Source organism: Pseudophryne corroboree, chromosome 2 (assembly GCF_028390025.1).
Source record: "Pseudophryne corroboree isolate aPseCor3 chromosome 2, aPseCor3.hap2, whole genome shotgun sequence".
In the NCBI taxonomy this organism is placed as follows: Eukaryota; Metazoa; Chordata; class Amphibia; order Anura; family Myobatrachidae; genus Pseudophryne; species Pseudophryne corroboree.
The window spans coordinates 788,916,148-788,922,904 of record NC_086445.1 but is presented as its reverse complement, the minus strand read 5'-3'; positions in this window follow the sequence as shown (position 1 = coordinate 788,922,904).

Below are 6,757 nucleotides of genomic sequence, written 5' to 3'. Positions count from 1 at the left end.
ATGCAAATCCCTCCCACTGCCAAATTTTTCACTGTTATTGACCTCTGCTCCGCTTTCTTTTCGGTACCTCTGCACCCTGACAGCCAATATTTGTTTGCATTCACATACAGAGGAGTCCAATACACATGGACTCGGTTTCCCCAAGGTTTCATAGATAGTCCAAGTATATTTTCTCAGGCTTTGCATGATTGTTTACAGTCTTTCCAACCAGACAGTGGATCAGTATTGATACAGTATGTGGACGATTTATTACTGTGTTCAGATTCACTGGAAGCATCTCTGAAGGATACGAAACAGCTCCTGTTTCATCTTTCAGACACCGGACACAAGGTGTCCAAAGACAAGTTGCAATTATGCCAAACTAAGGTAAAATATTTGGGACACTGTCTAACACAAGGACTGAGACACCTGACCGCTGATAGAATCCAAGCAATTAGAGACATGACACTGCCACAAACCCAGCAACAGATCAGGACGTTTTTAGGAATGTGTGGGTATTGCCGTAATTGGATCCCAGGGTTTTCCATATTGGCGTTACCTTTGCAGGAAATGGTCTCCTCAAACAAACCTGATAGGATCTCGCATACAGACGAATCCGAAACAGCATTTGAGAGACTCAAACAGTGCCTAACGCAGGCGCCAGCACTAGGTATGCCAGACTATGGGAAACCCTTTGAACTATACGGAACAGAAAGTGCTGGTTGCGCAGCAGGTGTACTAACCCAAAAACACGGTGATGCCAGCAGGCCAGTTGCATACTACAGCGCTCAGCTAGACACGGTAGCGCGATCCCTCCCCACATGCTTGCGAAGCGTTGCTGCGATAGCATTACTAGTGACAAAAAGCGAAGACGTCGTGCTAGGCCACAACCTCACAATCCATACGCCACATGCAGTATCAGCCTTATTGAATTCTGCCCAAACCAGACACGTCTCATCAGCGAGGTTTACAAGATGGGAATTGGCACTAATGGCCCCCGTAAACATCACCATAAGGAGATGCAGTGCATTAAATCCTGCAACATATCTCCCAGGTGTGCCTGGTCAGGCACAAAGGGTGGAAGGTGAGAGTGCTGGGGAAGGAGGATTCAATACAAAGGAAGATACACATGATTGTATGGAATATTTGACCCAAAATTTTACCGCAAGGCCTGACATCAGTGACAACCCACTGGAAGATGCAGAACTCACGTTCTACACGGACGGTAGTTGTCACAGACAGTCAGACTCGGGAGACTTGTGTACTGGATACGCAGTCGTAGATGACCAAGACACCATAGAAGCGGAACCGCTAGGCCCACCTCACTCAGCCCAGGTTGCTGAACTGGTCGCCCTAACCAGAGCATGTGAATTGGCTAAGGGTAAGTCAGCCAATATCTACACCGATTCTAGATACGCATTCGGGGTAGTCCATGATTTCGGAGCCCTATGGCGTCTCAGAAACTTCATGACGGCCGCTGGTACACCGGTAGCGCATGCAACTCACATAAAAAGGCTTCTAACAGCGATACAGGAACCCGACAGAGTGGCTGTTATCAAATGTAAAGCACATACATATAGCCAAGACCCGGTATCACTTGGTAACAGCCGAGCAGACGAAGCTGCTAAGTTAGCAGCTGCTACCCCCATACAGACAGACACCACACAACTGATGGTATTTAATACCATCAACACACAGAAGTTGTGTGAGATGCAGAATTTGTGTTCCACACAGGAAAAGGCAGTCTGGAAGGCAAAGGGATATGGCCAGGAGTCCTCAGGGCTCTGGACGGATGGACATGGTAAACCAGTGGCCCCCAGGACATACCTTCCATGTCTGGCTGAAGCAGCTCACGGGCTGACTCATCTAGGCAAGGAGGGGATGTGCAAATTGGTAAGAGCATACTGGTGCGCCCCAGGATTCTCCTCTCATGCGGGTAAAAGAGCAATGTCATGCCTTACCTGTCTGAGAAAGAATATTGGAAAAGCAATACCTACAGAACCATCCCATATCCCACCTGCCGGCGGCCCTTTCCAGGTAATACAAATTGACTTCATTCAATTACCCCCATGTCGAAATTTGAAATATGTACTTGTTTGTATAGATGTTTTCTCGAATTGGGTCGAAGCATTTCCAGCAGCTACAAATACCGCTATGTTTACAGCTAAGAAAATTGTGCAGGAATTTGTATGTAGATATGGTATCCCTAGAATCATTGAAAGTGATAGGGGTACCCATTTTACCGGTGATGTCTTTCAAGGAATGTGTAAATTAATGGGTATTGATAGCAAGCTGCACACTCCGTACCGTCCACAGGCGAGTGCGAAGGTCGAAAGAGTGAACAGCACTATTAAAAATAAATTGAGTAAAGTGATGGCAGAGACAGGATTGACATGGCCAGAAGCTTTACCCATTGTATTGTACAGTATCAGAACCACTCCCAGGTCCCCTCTTAATCTGTCCCCTTTTGAAATCTTGTTTGGTCGACAACCGCATGTCATGATTAACCCTCAGGATGATTTGAAATGTAACAATGAAGTAACTGTAAAGTACTTGATTAACATGAGTAAACAGTTGAGGAATCAAAATGATAATCTGAAGTTGGTGATTCCTGATTTACCAGATAGTAATTGTCATGACATTGAACCTGGGGATTATGTAATGATACGAAATTTTCTACGCTCAGGTTGTCTTATTAATAGATGGGAAGGACCATACCAGGTCTTATTGACTAGCACCACAGCATTGAAGGTTGCTGAGAGAGAGACTTGGGTCCATTCATCCCACTGCAAAAAGGTTGCTGATCCAGAGAAGTCCCGTGATAAGGAACAGACGGTAGAGGTTGTATCACTGGAGTGTCTGTTCCAGGAGGACTGAGGCGGCACCTGAGCCTTGAAGACCGAAAGCAGTTGTTGACCCCCTTCTCCCTTTTATTGTTTTCTCCACTTCCCATCCCCCTCTCCCTTAAAAATTTCTTTTTCCCCCTTCTCATTCTTCTCTATTTCCTCCTCAAAGATGGACTTGCCCCAAGAGACTGTGATCCGGATTTTGATGTTAACCATGATGTTGACCAGAGCAGTCTGTTCCGGCGAGAGTACCATAGAGGTCGAGAGAGGTTCTGGAATGGGTTCCGATTATGATAATGGAGGCGCAGTTTTCCAAGATCAACCAAGCCAACAAGCAAAGGCGAGTATCAGAAAACGATCCGATAGAAGAAATTGTGATGGATTGTTAGCTGAAGAAAACTGTATCTGTAGGCTCTGTGACAATTTGATTGAGGATGGGTGCATAAAGAAATGCCAATCCAGTTTTAATATCCATATGGACCGGCATCCATTGAGTGACTATCACTCCTTAGTGGGTAACGTATTAAACCAAACAGATTGTTGGGTATGCTCTCAAGTACCTCAGGGTCATAGCAAATCAGGGCTAGTGCCATTTCCTTTAACGTTAGGGGAGGTACTTGAGCTAAGTGGTGGGAGACCGGTGGACCGGAGGTTTAACATCTCCAGCCCTCCTAGTTTGAAGCTCCACCAATACCATGTGGATAGGTCCCTCTTATGTTTTAATATCTCCAATCCCCGTAAGCCGGGAAATTGGGAAGTGTCATGGAGCAACCTTACCATGACCTTTTCACACAGAGCAGATAGAATGCCTACAGATACAGAACTTGTACGCCACATAGCCAGTAGAGGAAAATCTTTCCGGTATCGATATACCTTAGGAAATAGGATTACTAGAGTTGGAGAAGTATCACCAGGATACTGTGCACATATCGTACAAACCGATACGTGCATTAAGCAGATGGAAGAATTAGGGTCAGGAGAATTCACCTGGAAGGTGTGTAATATGGTAATGTCCTTCTCTGTCCCATATGTTCTCCCCGATGATGCATATTTCATATGCGGGAGAAAGGCGTACAAGTGGCTTGCCCCAAACTCTGAAGGATTGTGTTATATTGGAAAAGTATTGCCTGAAGTGATGACTGTTACACATGACAAAATGAAGGACATACACCGTGGTGCCCAAGCTCCTTATACTCACACTCATTACGAGCACCGAGTTAAAAGACAACTGTCAGAAAGGTTAGAGCACCCGGCCTCTGATCTTATCCATGAATCCACCGGGATTCAGGTTCTGGTAGCGTTAGATTTCACTCGCACCGCTCGAGGAGTGATGAATTATAGATACATTTCCGCACTCGCCAATTTGTTAGATAATATCACTGAAATGTATGATGACACATTCAGATACACTGGAAGAGAACTTCAAGCTTATAAAACAGAACTAGTTCAGCATAGGATGGTTCTTAATTATATTACAGCAGTAACAGGCGGATATTGTGTTACATTGGCAACACAGTACGGCATAAAGTGTTGCACGTATATCACCAATAGCACCGAGGATCCGGTAGAGGTCATAGACCAAAAGATGGACGATATTCTCCAATTGAAGTGGGAATTTCGTCGAAAACACAATCTCACCCTTGCTGCTGTAGGTAATGAGCTGACTGGTTGGGTGTCATGGTTGAACCCGCGAAATTGGTTCTCCGGTTTAGGAGACTGGGCTCAAGGAGTCATAATGGATGTTGGAAAGTTCCTCCTATGTATCTTAGGTGTTGTTATATCTATTGGATTGATATTTAGATGCGGGCAGGCTTTAATGAGGTGCAAACAAAGTACAAAAGTGATGAGCTTGAGGAGTGAGGAAACTGTAATTAACCTGGATTTGATTTATGACCCAATGATAGAAACCAGGATGTGATGAAAAATGCGATTATACGGTCCGTTTCTTTCACCTGTTTTTCTGCTTTTCTCCAAGATACAAAGACCCCCTTGGACGAAGAAGTTGACGAGACGCTATACAGACAACAGACAAGCACCAAAGATGAAGTTTTGACCACTTGAGAAATGGACATTTGATGAACTTTGCCATGGATCCCCAGTTTCCCTAGTATTTTTAAACTCACGCTAGCCCAACATTTTTTTTTTGTAAATCTGATGGCACTGACAAAGCTATTTGCTCATGCCCAAGGAGCAATACAGCGCAAAGAAGACGACTCTCAACAGATACCGAACAAAACTTCAACGACAGATGTACATTTACCTGACATAGAATATCATTGCATTCCCCATAAGTGTTCTTTATCTTCATCTCTACAACCCTCAGGTAATAACACACATAGTAAAGGGAATGCAGGCACAGATATCAGCAATCACATATCCCCCCATTCATGTATCATCAACTAAAATGTGCTCCCCATTTTGTTCAAAATCCGAAAAGAGCTCGGTAAAGTTTGACAGCCCATCCACAGACCTGTACCACAGGATAAGAAGGAATTCAAATGTATACTTCGCAATACCTCGAAGCTTGATTTACAACACGTACGGCACGATGATACATGACCCCCCCAAACATGGACTCATACACACATGCTTCTGCTATCACACTAGGTCATACCCTCTTCACACCTACTCCTCTCTCCTCCCTCACCCAACCATGGAAATGAATTAACCCCTGACGTATATTTTTCTCCTTTTGAAATGTTTTCAGGAGGTGGCAGTTATTATTGACTGCCAAAGGGTGGACTGTCAAAGTCAGAAAAATATCCCCATACACACTGCCATATTTGCACCGCACACTGGTCCGCGCTGCGCATGCGTACGCTCTCCCGTGAAGGCGCATACCCGCAATAGCGTGCACCCGCGGGCGCACGGTATGCGTATTTACGGTAGAGTTTATGTAGTCGTAGCGTGCGACTCATTCGTTACATATTTTCACAATTAATGTAGTTTGTAGATCATGGTCCCTTTGATAGATTCTGAAAGTTTGGTTAATATAGAATGTCCCTGAGCTGAGGAATCCCTCTTTGTATCGTAGGAAGGGTCTAACAGGAGTCATGCAGTAGTGTTTGGTACCCATCGGAAGAGTATTTAAATAGCAATATTCCGGTGTTGGTTTGGAGCGTATTAATCGCTCGTGCGAATAGTTATGGACATAAGAAGTTTATGTCCATTTCTACTATTTACTCATACTCAGGTATGCGGCGGGAAACCTAGTTCCCCACCCACCTGAGCTGTTTGAAATCGTCACAGCCCACCTGTATGAATCAACCTATGACCTTTTGTTATGATGCAGGGCCGAATTCCGACGTCCAATGGACAATGGGATTGTAGGGACTGTAAGATTGCATTGTGCGTGGGGCATAAATAGGCAGGCCGACCACATCCAGCTCTCACTCTTCAACGGTTCTCATTGCTGAAAATCGGGTGCTGGATGTCCAGGCGCATGCGATCGTTTACCCTTGTGCGTAAGTTTCTCTCCGTAATCATTGTCTTTCTGTGAGCCATTTCTCTCATATATATATCTCTCTCTCTCACTCTCTCTTCTCCTTCTCTCGTATCTCCCATTGACTAGTATTGTATTGTATTAGATCAGCATAGTATTGTATTGTATTTCTTGTATAGTTATTTGGTTAGGAAGTCTCTGTTATATTGTAGTGTATCATTTGTACTGTGATTCTTTTTGCAAGTATAATAGTTATAATACAGATAATAGGCTTTGGACCCTAAACCAGTATCTGTGTATTTTCTCATAGTTTTAAGTGTTCACTTGAGCGTCGGTGACGCTCAAGCAGCTTTGTAGTTAGTCAGGTTACACAAGGTTGCACTTACACCCTGTATTCACATTAAGGTATTCTGTGTATTTCATTAATAATAGGTTTAGACATAAAGGTATAGCGTTGTGAGCGTCTGCGCCGCTGGTGATCTCCTCGTGG